This window comes from Pituophis catenifer, unplaced genomic scaffold (assembly GCF_029215685.1).
Source record: "Pituophis catenifer annectens isolate HBS135680 unplaced genomic scaffold, rPitCat1.0.hap2 SCAF_2, whole genome shotgun sequence".
Lineage (NCBI taxonomy): Eukaryota > Metazoa > Chordata > Lepidosauria > Squamata > Colubridae > Pituophis > Pituophis catenifer.
In genome coordinates this window covers 205,205,786-205,218,174 of record NW_027256882.1, presented here as the reverse complement: position 1 = coordinate 205,218,174, position 12,389 = coordinate 205,205,786, and the positions used below count along the sequence as shown (strand labels likewise).

At 37.5% G+C, this 12,389-nt stretch overlaps 1 protein-coding gene across 3 annotated transcripts in view; it reads right to left on the bottom strand.

Moving 5' to 3' along the window:
• ZNF462 (zinc finger protein 462) overlaps positions 1-12,316 on the bottom strand; it is a 167,867-nt gene extending 155,551 nt beyond the window's left edge. For all 3 annotated transcript variants that reach the window (XM_070938544.1, XM_070938545.1, XM_070938546.1), the window contains exon 1: positions 12,009-12,316. The gene's annotated coding sequence lies outside the window, so the exon portion shown is untranslated. The remainder of the gene's footprint in view (positions 1-12,008) is intronic.
• Between the last annotated feature and the right edge of the window lie 73 nt (positions 12,317-12,389).

The window sequence follows — 12,389 nt, the reverse complement described above, 5'->3', positions numbered from 1 at the left end:
AGCTGCGCCCACAGAACAAGGAAAGAAATAGGCGCGTATCGCAGTTTTTACACGGGAACTGGGGCCATCGTACATCGAATCGCAACTCATTATGGCGGGAACTTCTGCGCATCCTATGTTTTTTATGAGGGGTACTCAGCGTTACGAAAATTATAGAAGGGGTACACATATGTCAAAAGTTTGGGAAACACTGCCTTAGAGGCACTCATCAGTGACATCACCAATGCACCTTAGAGAAAGGTGGGATTGCTCATTTTCCCTCATATGTTAAGATGAACAAACAAAGGTCTTGCCAAATAGGGTTAATGTGATCGATTCAATAGATAACTTGGTTTAAAGGATTTCAGAGGAAAATCTGGAAGACAAGATGCTTGAAAAGCTTTGTCTGTCACTTCCATTTTTGCTGTATGGGTAGAGCAGTTTCACCTGCAGGATGCTAAAGCATATGATTAATGGACTTTCCAATTGCACACTAAAGCAATGCCTTCAATGAACTAGGTTAATTTTGAAGCGGTGAAATATTTTATTTTCTGGCCTATTACTGCAGCTAAGCCTTGAAATTCGCACTTGAGGTTAGAGTGCCTTTTCATGTCTGTTATGGACTATTGGCTAATATCCATCCCTGAACAGTATGATTTGGCTGATCTCGGATATAAAATGGGTAAAGATAATCAGTATCTCTAGCCAAGTGGATCTGGCAACAAGCCATTTTGGAAAAGCAGAACACCATATCCAAACAGTGTTTGAAAAAACCTCTAGGAAAAAGTTGCTGCTTACCAGTTGTGTAAGAGCTCAAAATCTTAATGTTCCCAAATGGCATACCTATCTTGGCCACAATCTCTAGATATGACACAGAACATTTTTGTAGGCACTCTTTTCCTATTAATACCACAATTATAATTATGACTTCACAGAAAGCATGAGAGTTATACTCACATTGCAGCTTCTTCCATAATCACAAACTCTAGATCTTAGTTCACAGCTTAAATCTCCTAACTCTTTACCAACAAGACAGCTTATTTTTCTGTTCAACTGCCAACAGCTGTCAAAAATATCATGGAACCAGACAGTGTCCACATATGACATTTCCAATTTTAGTACCAAATGGTCTTCTCATTTGAAGTCTACTGATTCTACTTCTGCAGAATCTTTCATAAAAGTCTACCTTCTTTTATAGTCCATGATTAATTACCCAGTCTCTTTCTCTAACACAGATAGCTTTGTTACCAGAGATTTTCCACTACATATTGCTTATGGAATGTTTTAACCTACTTTGTGCTTGCTTAACAGCTCTGCCTGCCTTCTGCTTCAGTGTCTCCTGTTTCCGCTTCCTGACAGCGATCATTGCATCTTTGAAAGCCAACCCTATAAGCTGACATTCCAGTTTTTAGGTTCCTTCTAATACTTTCCATTAATAATAGTCATGCAGTGGGTTTAAACATCACCTATCTTCATTTTCAAGACAGTTTAGATGCTTCGGGTGTCAGATGGCTTTACAGGATGTCAGTCTCACAAGACTGTTATGTCACAGGTAATTCCTTTCCCTTGATAATTACTAAGTAATTAACTGTAATATAAAGTGGTAAAGAGAGAAAAGGAGGCAGCAAGATGGGAAATACACAGCAAGCTCTTCCTTCCATCGAGCATTTAAAGAAAAACTTTACAGACCAACCTAGTACTGAGAAATATTGAGGAACTAAAGAGTTTCTTGGCTAAAGCTGATCCAATCCACTTTCACTTTTTTTATGACACTATGAGACATTTGTTCCCTTGAAGCCTTTTGGAGCAGATTGCCTTAATTCCCTATCTACCAATGTATTTATTTTTTTAAAAAAGGATCTTAATGCTGAACTACATGGCAAACCCACAGTAAGAATTCTTAATGTATGCAAATCACTCTGAATGCTTTAAAGGAAAATATTAAGTAATAAACATGACTGTCTTAATTTTACACTGCTTACAAAACCTTTATAGCTTATGATTATGATTTCGGGAGTAATTTCCCATATACTCATTCCTAGTGAAGTTTCAAAAAACTGACTTTAACTACTCCACAAGTTTTGTCCCCGATGAATTATTCTTCAGTAGCAAAGTATTTCATTCCCCTAATCAAAAACACTGTTTTGTTCCTTTACTAATCACTTGCACGTTCCCTCACAAAACAATGGAGCTTCTTAGAACACTTACAACTTCTGGGAAAGGTTTTTCTCTTCTTGGAGCACGAAGAGGCCACCAGGTCACCTCATAAAAATCTCTCCTCCAATCCAATGTATATGTTTGGTTTACCCCCCTTCTATCACATGGCTCGAAGCTGTGTATTAAAAAAACAATGTTTATCTGGTTTGCCACAAAAACATACAGAAACCAGTGGAAACAATTACTTGCTCTTTGCTACAGAACTGTTGATGAGATTCAGCCAAGCAAACGGGAGCATTTCCCCAAACACTTAACATGAACTGAATGCCATAGCACAGGATGGTGAACAAATAAAGTGGCACCTAGTTCATGCTTTATAGATGGAGAAATTTAACTGCTGACACCATGGCTATCTATATGTGGACACCAGGGGGTTAATATTTCAAAATTTATTATGACAGGGTCCATAATTTTTTTAAAAATCCAGCTAGGAACCTTTTCTTTGCACGAAATATAAGTTAATTGAACAGTGATCAGTTACTCACTTCATTGCTATATGATACCACCATATCTACCCCATATAAATAATGCCAATTATATTCTTGAATATTATTTCAAACCTATTTTTCATCTTTAAAAGCTTAACGACCATATAAAGATATGAAAAAAAATTAACACTATTCTTCAGTCTTCAATTATATTTAGCCCAACATAGGAGTCCTAATTAACCCTGATTATGCCCTATTAAAATTAAAGTTTCAGAAATATGTCTTATCAGGTATATGTCGTAGTTCCAGTCCAATAAAATACTGGACTGTTCCTATACAGGTAGTCCACAACTTACAACCATTTATTTAGCGGCCATTCAAACTTAAAAACAGGGCTGAAAAGTGGCCTTATGACCAGTCCTTGCACTTATGACCATCTCAGCATCCCTGCAGTCACATGAATAAAATTCAGGTCTTTGATAAACTGGCATGGTTTTATGATGGTTGTAGCATCTTGGGGTCACGTGATCACCATCTGAGACCTCCCCAGCAGGCTTCTGACAAATAAAGTCAATGAGGCAAGCCAAATTCGCCTAATGACTGCATGATTTATTTATTTATTTATTGGTTCAATTTATATGCGGCCCTTCTCCGGAGACTCAGGGCGGCTTACAATACGTTAAGCAATAGCCTTCATACTTTTGTATATACCTGCTTAGTAGGGCTTTCGCCCCCCACCCCCCAAGCAGTGTTCTTTTTTATACAAAGTCAGCTTATTGCCCCCACAATCCCGGTCCTCATTTTACCTACCTCAAAAGGATGGAAGGCTGAGTCAACCTTGAGCCTGGTGAGATTTGAACTTGCAGTAATTGCAGGCAGCTGGTGCTAGTTAACAGCACTTTAGTCTGCTGCGCCACCAAGGCTCTGATTCATTTAATGACTGATTTGTTTAATGACCATGGCAAAAAAGTCATGAACTAGGGTCTGACTGAATTAACAACCATCTCACTTAGTAACAAAAATTCTAGTCCAATTGTAAATTGATGACTACCTGTAATCTGTATTTATGGAATGAGCCCAATTTTTGTTGATTTGGAATAGGGATCAAAATCTCATCTGGAGGGAGGAGTATAATTTCAATATAGCTAGAATAAATTTCAGGGGTAGCTAAATCAACAGACTAAGCAACGAAGCAGAATCAATCAGTTGGCTACTTTTTGAATAGAAAAGAATGCTCTTAAATTTCCCTGGCTTAAGACACTTTAAATGTTATGAAATTATAACAGATCCTCTTGTTATAAAGTAGCACATAAATCAAACCAGCTTATTCTAAATCAAATTTCTAAAGATAACCTGTCCCGTTTCGTAGTGCTTACAGGACAGCCTTTCATAAATTAAGGGAAACATCCAACATCTCATGTTAGTTAGGGCTGTGAGGGCCACATGTGATCCATCTGGGCTTGCTAGCTAGTAAACATTTATAGGCCAAACAATAAGAAACCAAGGGTCAGATCGCTCCATTTCCTGGGAGAAACCTCAGGGTGCTTTGAAAACTTTCTGACGTCTCCTAGAAGAAAAATCCTTTGGTGAACAAGAAAAATTCTATGCTTTCCAGTAAATTAATGCTGGAATCACTTGTCTCTATTGGGCAGGGAACAAAATATATCAATTATAATAAGAAAAGTACTGGGCATAATTTCCACCCAAAAATAAATGTATGCAGGTACACCTTTTCATGCTCGACTTAGATCATAAAGAAAGTTGAAGAGTTTTTGTTTTTCAAAAGCATACTTCCTATGATCTAAATTATAACATAGCTCCCCTATTTTCTAATTCCTTATGTTTGGAAGTGAAGACAGTAGCATAAAAATGATTCAGAGACCATTTTGAGAGACGAAGGAAAGAAATCATTCAAATGCACCTCTGAAATTGTGTTCTTTCAAGCAACACGACTGTCAACGTTGTGATAATTACCTTCTGTCTCCCTTTCTCCTCCTCCTCCTCTCAGCATTGGCATACAAACTATGCTATTTTAACTTCTTTCCTGTTCTCCCAGTTCTTCTGGAACATTTTATTTTCAACAGTAAACTCATCTGGAATATTGCCATGGTGAGGTTCATCCATTGCAATGTTAACTGTGACTTTCCCAACAGCAGATATCACCTTTATGTTTTTCGGTGTCCCAAACAGCTTGCTTTTTTAAACAATGGGGAAAACTGTACGGTTTTAATTCTAACTTTTCAACAACGACTAAAAGCTCACTTCTAGGACATAAGAAGATATTTTTAAATCTTTCTAAAAAGCAGAAGACCTGTAAGACCACGATAAACAATCGCAACAATGTAGACATGATTTCATAAAGCTTGCTAATTTTTCGAGAATGGGCCACTTTCATAACTCATATCAGAGCATCAAGAAATTCATTAGTACTCTCATATACAAAAACCACAGCTTCAAGAAGGCCACATTTCCAAAAACATCCAAAATTTATGGTCTGAAAAGCCACCTCTAGTTATTTATAGAAGCAGATCATCTAAAGTTGTTGCAGTCTTTTGCTATAGATAGTATTTGTGCATGTTCTATGTTCTACTTCTTAAATACATATCTATGCTTTCCAAGCAATTCATTGTAATATATTTCTAGATTTATATTGCAGCCTAAATCTTCCAAGTGCAATTGCTGCCACCTCTTGCAATTAAGAATTTCTTAAATGCTCTCTCATTTCAGGAGCTTTGGGATTAACCATAGCTTTGACAAAAGCCCAAACAGATGAGAAATTGCTGTTCTTTTTCACGCAAGAGGCTGAAATACTTTTTGAAAAAGTAAACCATCATAACCAGTATGTCCATTAAGCGGTGAAACAAGGTCTTATCCATCTAATATGTACACTGACCTTATCCTGCTACTATGTCCACAGTGACATTATCTCAAGGTTGTTACTAGAGTGCACCAGGATTCCTTAATGTATCTTCTATTAATCTGACAGGTTATAGAAGATCCCAAAAATTATAATCCTAGATTAGAGAAACTGCAGCTTTCCAAATAGTACTGAATACAACTTTGCAGCATTGTAGCATTGGCCATGGTAGGAGTAGTCATTGAGAAACTGTCCTGAAAGTGGACAGGATTTACTAACAGCAGTACCTTCCATCCAATTCAAGAAGTATAGCAACAGCACTATCATTTAGACTTATATACCATTTCACAGTGCTTTATAGCCTTCTTTAAGCAGTTTACAGAGTCAGTATCTTTCCTCCAACAATCTGGGTCCTCATTTTACCAACCTTGGAAGGATGGAAGGCTGAGTCAGTCTTGAGCCAGTGGAATCAAATTGCTGACAGCTGGCAGAATTGACCTGCAATACCGCATTTTAACCACTGCGCCACCACAGAAGGACACCATGGAAATTGATTGATTTTTCTGCCACCTTGCATGCAAAAGTGGAATACTTTTTCATATTTAATATAAAGATCAAGAGCGGTGTCTACGATAGCAGAAGTTGGAAAATACTTTTCTGCAACTCAGTCTTATGGTAGAAATCAACACTGAGTAGTAGCACAGTCCGATTCAGGAAAAAGGTAGCCTTCAAATCAAGAGGGATTACTGCAACTGTTGGAATATTTTCCAGAAATAGATTGAAAATCTAGCTAATTAACATATTTTTCAAAATCTTCAAAATTAACATAACAAAGGAGGACTTTCCTAGCCTATCAATGCAAAATGATCTTCCCTAACAACTTATCCCAACAAGGTGTTATCCAGATGTGTTGGAATTCAACACTCACATTTTCTAGGGAAGGCTGTTCTACATATTCCTACTATTTCAGTATGAATAAATATCAAAAATCATACTGTGCAGTTCAACTGATGGTGCCAGTTGGTCAGAAAGGCAAAATATTAACATCTGCATCCTACACTTTAGAAATTTAACTCAAGACAAGTGTTATCCCAAAAGAGAACTGTTATACAAGTTGCTAAGAATGAAATTAATGCTTTTTTGAAAAGCATCCATAAACATACTACTGTAGAATGTAGAAATTTATGTCAATCAGTACTGCACTTCTTAAAGGATGTGAATGCTTTGGACCTCACAAATCTACATTTATCTATCTATCTATCTATCTATCTATCTATCTATCTATCTATCTATCTATTGCTTTCCCCATAAGCTTCCTTCCTATCCCCAAAATATATATGCAACACTTAAAAGGACAGATGGTGGTTTAGGTAACAGCAGAGATGCTATGTTCGCACAAGAGGTTAAGGTATTTTTTCCCCTACCAATTTTCAAAGTGTGCAGAACTCTATCCTTTTTCTCTCAAGTAAGAATATCTATTCCACTCTCCCACTAAGAATATCGGTTCCACAAAATATTTTTGTTTCTTGTCAGCCTTAGCTAAAATTTTATACTTGGATCACTATTATTCAATTATGCCTTTCTCGTAGTTAAATGTATTGATGGTTTGCAAGTAAGTGCTACAAAGGAATAACTGAATATATATATTCCAGTGTATCTAATACATTTTTACCATTAGCCGTCACTATAAGAGTCCATCCCTTCAACTATAAAAATTAACTTATTTTTCTATATTGCAATGTCAAATGAGAAGGCAATGCAGCATACTTTAATAAATTAAGGTAAGAGTTTAATTAAAACATTCCAACTGGGGATAAAATTATAAAATTTTATTAGAATTGTTTTAATAATGCAGGGAGGCTATTATAAAGAATTGAAATTAGGGAGCAATTCTGTTGATTTTTAAAGAATTTATCAGATTGTTATACATTTTTTTTTTATTTCAAAAATTTGCAAAAGTTTGAATAAACAACAAATGTTTAACACCTCTTTAACTCAACATTAAGAGAAATTATCTTGCCCTCAAATCTTTATTTTCACCATCTTTGCAATCATTTAGACCCTAATGCATAAAATATGCAAGATTCCTTGCTTCTTCTTGCTTATATGGGAGATTATCTGGACTCCATTTTAATGGAATCATTAAGAAAAACAGATACTATAGATGGGTGTTGAAAAACTACAGAGGCTTATTGTAGGAGGTTGCATCTTAAGCGGGAATTTGCCATATTTTATATTATTTGATCCAAGAACAAAAAGAAAAGGAATATAATTTATAGCATTCACATACATTCTAAATGACCCTTTTTGCTGTCATTCCTCCTACTGTACTTTAAAAAAAATAGAACTTCAAGAAAGTACACTTTTATCCATTCTGATATTTATTCATTATTCATATATCAAATTCCTCATTATAGAGAATTCTTTACTATAGAATAACATTCTATAATAATACAACATTCTATAATAGCATGCTATTAAGGAATAACATCTACGCTTTTTCAGAGGACCAAAAAGTTGACATATCTATGTTTTTATTTTAGTTTTGAGGCCATCCAACTCCACAGCTACTCTGGCCACCACAATAAAAAAAAAATTAGAAAGAAAATAAAATAAAATAATGTATGGTAAAGAAAAAGAATACAGCTGCCTGAAAGACAAAACCAAAAATCAAAGGACTCAATCACTATTTAGCCTAAGGCCAAAATTAGAAGAAAGAGATAAATTCCAACATATATGAATGTGTGCATGTATTTTCATCTAGGTGACTGCAATGTCTTTAAGATGGAAATGGATGAAACATCCCAATCACATGACATCAAAGGAAAGAAACCCACACTCAATTTAAGTCAAGAATGAAGAGCTCTTAAATACTTCACAGTTTCCTAATAGAGTACAATTGGAATATTTGCTTGTGCAAGCAAAGAAAACTGCTAAATTCCTGCTAGAAGTTGTCTTTAAGTAGTTTTAATGGGAAGAAACATAAGGCTCTTTCCCTTTTTTAAAGTACACCCATCATTGATTACAAATGGTGTTTCATTTAAAATCTGTCATGCAAATGATCTTTATATTTTTATACCAATTTTCTTGAATGCCTACAAAGGATGCCTTTAAGTGACGTCTGATCTATCTTTACCTTAAAGTGAGATTAAAAGTATATGTAATTTTGTGTAATATTAAAAGGGTACATTTTCTTATAAGTAGAAGCTGAGTATGAATAAATCCGTCACAGAAAGAAAAAAAAAGGACGTAATCTTTTTAAATAAATCAAGAACAGATATATTAATTGGCATAGATTCACCCCAGTGTATCTCTTTTGACTTGGCACAGTATGTGAACCCAAATACTATAAGTGTTTCAATAAACTATGATTAAAATAAATGATATCAACTATGGTGCCCCCTAGCCTAGGTGTAAATTCAAGGACATCCACAGAACAGGCCCTCCCACAGACCCATCATATCACAGATTAAAGTTTAAGCATAAAGTTCAGATAATAATGTGCTTTGTTTCAAGGATGGCTCAATGAACATGAATCTCATAAGCTTGGGAAGAAAACACAATCAAAAGTTACCTATTTATAATCAAGAGTTGTACAAGAGTTTTTAGAATATTGTTTTGTCAGTTTACTAGCTACAATTATACTGACAAGGTGAATGAGCCATTATTTTCTCATGACTTCCAGCTATCAGTGGCATCCATAGAAATCTATCTGGCAGCGTTACCTGGTGTGGTTTTACTGCTCATTAGGGAACCCCAAATTCTTTTAAACATGTCAAATATTTTGGTTAACTTATTTTCAGTAGTTTACTGTTGAAATTTTATTGATTTTTGAAAGAGGGATTTAACCTCATAAGGAAATTCTCATGGTCATTAGTTCTAGAGAATTTAAAATGTAAAGTTAAATGTTACATATACTGCTACATATTTTTCTTCCACACAGACCCTAAAGTAGTCCAAATAAAACTTTGATGTATATATGGAGGCCGAGAGCTTCATGTTTTGCCTGAACTGCCGTACTGTTAAAAAAAACCTTGGAAACCCATTATTACTTATCAACTGAGTTCATAATCTAGATTAAAGACATTTTAAATGATGTAGATATGAGTGTAAAAAAATTAATCCTAGATCTACACAACTCAGTGGGATTTAGTCCTGGATACAGACTTACTGAAACAAATAGATTTAAATATATTCAGATATGATTGGTTCATAATGGAAATTCACATGAAATGTCACCATTTGTAAGAGTCAGAACTAAGGGTTTACTCTTTATCACAAATGAATCCATAAGGTGCCTCATGGAATTTCAGGAAAACTAACAATGGCCCATTTAGATTTTTTTAAAAAACCAGCAACAATACCAAGAGTAGCTGTAATAAGATATACAGGCCCAAATTACAATGGTTCCAGAAGGCAGCCTACTATCATGGTTCCCAAATTGGAATGATCACTGCAAGATCATCTCGAGGTTTGATTGACATTGATTCTCATGTCATACTGAGGAAGAACACTGCCAGCCTCATCAGATACACTAACTATTCCTTTTCTTTAAAAATCCAGACATGTCTTTGATCAACTGAATCACAGTCACTTGAATGCCATTAAGTTCAACCAAAAAAGAAAGAAAGAAAAGAATAAAAAGGCTTAGTTTCAAAATGAAACTATAAGAGACAGGGAAGAAAACACGTCCTTTTAGAAGACAGGTCTCTTTCTTTCTTTTTTTCTTTCTTTCTCCGTCTCTTTCTCTGACTGTCTCTGGAGATTCTATGAAAAGAATCTATGAAACTTCCTCAAATCATCCATTTCCTGGAGGCAGAAAGAGAAGAGACATCAAAAAACGTTGCTCGCTGAAGGAAAAATCTTGTCAAAGCCAGGCTTTGCCAACAAACCTTCAGAGAAAAAAAATGGAGAAACATCCATAATTGCATGAGCACTTCCCATCTCAGCTTTGTCTGGTGGTTAAAAGCCTGTCCTTGCTCTCCCTCTCCTCCATTTTCTGGTGGAGCTAGAGAACATGACATGGCTTACCTGACTCAGATCACAGCCCTCTGTCCAACTATTCATTTCCTCTTAGGCATGCAAGTAGCTTCATGAGACAAACAGCCATGCATACAAAGCAACAGCAGAAAGCAACTCCATATCTCGCTACCTTCCTCCCCTCCCCTTTACCAGAAGGTCCTTCCAAAACCAAGAGGAGAAAACTTTCTCCAGGGTACAAAAGGAACAGATCTCAAGGATCTCCAAGAAGAGATTCCTCCCACCACCCCACCACCCACCTCTGCTCCCCTCCCCCAGAAACTACCAAGCTTAAGAAAGAAAGGAGGTCTTTCCAAGACAGGGGGAAAAAAGAGAGGAGAAAGACGGTGTATGTGTTGGGGTGTGTGTGCGGGAAAGAGAAGTAGCTTTGTATTTTGGAATCTGGACTGGAACCAACGCAGACAGCTTGCAAATGGAGGACAAGGAGATAAAGAAAGAAAGGGGGGAATGAAGGAGATGGTGGGGGGAGAAGCTCAGCTGCTTCTCATTCCCTAGAAAGCCATAGACACCACGGAACTGAACAAAAAGTGAAGGTCTCTGTCCTCCCCCCCTTTTTCCCCCCTTCTTTCTTCTCTCCCCTTCTGTCTCTCAAAGGAAAGAGCAGGACGTGTGTAATGGCTTCTCTCCAGCTTAACCGCTGTTCTCCTCCAACCCTTTCAGAAACCGCAGCCAAAGGGAAGACCCCCACTATATCAACTTCAGGAAAGGCGGGAGCTCTCGTGTGTACACACATACACAAGCATATATATATATATATATATATATATATATATACATACATACATATACACACATATATACATATACATATATCCACACCGGTTGTAGGAGAGGAGGAGGGGGGACCCAGTATACCTGCCTGAGAGAGGGACCAGATTTGCAAGGAGAGGTGGAGGATCAGAGAGAGAGAGAAAGAGAAAGCAAAGAAAGAAAAAGAAAGAAAGAGGTCACCACATAGCTGGGTCGAGTCAGCTCAGAGCTCGGAGCTCTGTTTTTTTTTTTTTTTCCCCACCTCTCCCGCCTGTGATCCAATCACTTCCCCACATCCAACCCCCCAACTGCCCCCACACACTTCTGAGCTCCGCTCCTCTCACTTATCTCTCCCTCCCCCCCACACCACCTTAATGCAAGAACAACAAAAAATTAATTAACTGCCTTCCTCCTCCTCCTCCTCCCACCACCGGCTCTTCCACTACCACCTCCTCCTCTCCTCCTCCCCCATTAAGAGACAAGAGACTTCTTCTAACAAAACCATCGTTTCCCACCAGTACTTCGGGTCGCCCCCCCTCTCCCCCCGACACACACACACACACCCTTTCTTCTGCTTCTTCTGCTTCTTCTGGCTTGCCGGAATGAATGGATCAGGGGCTTTGAGAGGAGATCTATCTCCCTATCTTTTCCAAGGTGGTGGGACAGCCAAAAGAAGGCTTTTTCTTCCCCGTTCCCATAGCTTAGACCCGCGATGGGCTTTAATTGCAAGAACTTACAGTGGGAAGGTCCTGGCGCTGGCGTTGGTCGCTTTCCACGGGTCTCCTTTCTCTCCTTCTCCTGCTTGCAATTGTTGTGGAAGTTGTTTTTGCTAGACTCATGTGCTCCTTGCCAGGTCTCAGCAATGGAGAATCGCCATCTTTTTCCCTGCTTTTCCCCCCCTCTCTCTCTTTCTCTCTTCTCTCTCTCTCTCTCTCTCTCCCTTACTGGTTTGCTGCAGCTGCAGATGACCTGAGATATCCGTCTCTCTCTCTCTCTCTCTCTCTCCTTCGCTCTCTCTCTCTCTCTCTCGCTCTCTCTCAACCTTCTGTGTGTCTCTCTCTGAATAATGAGCAACCAGAGGGAGCGAGAGAAGGAGAGAGAGAAGACAATCTCCTTGC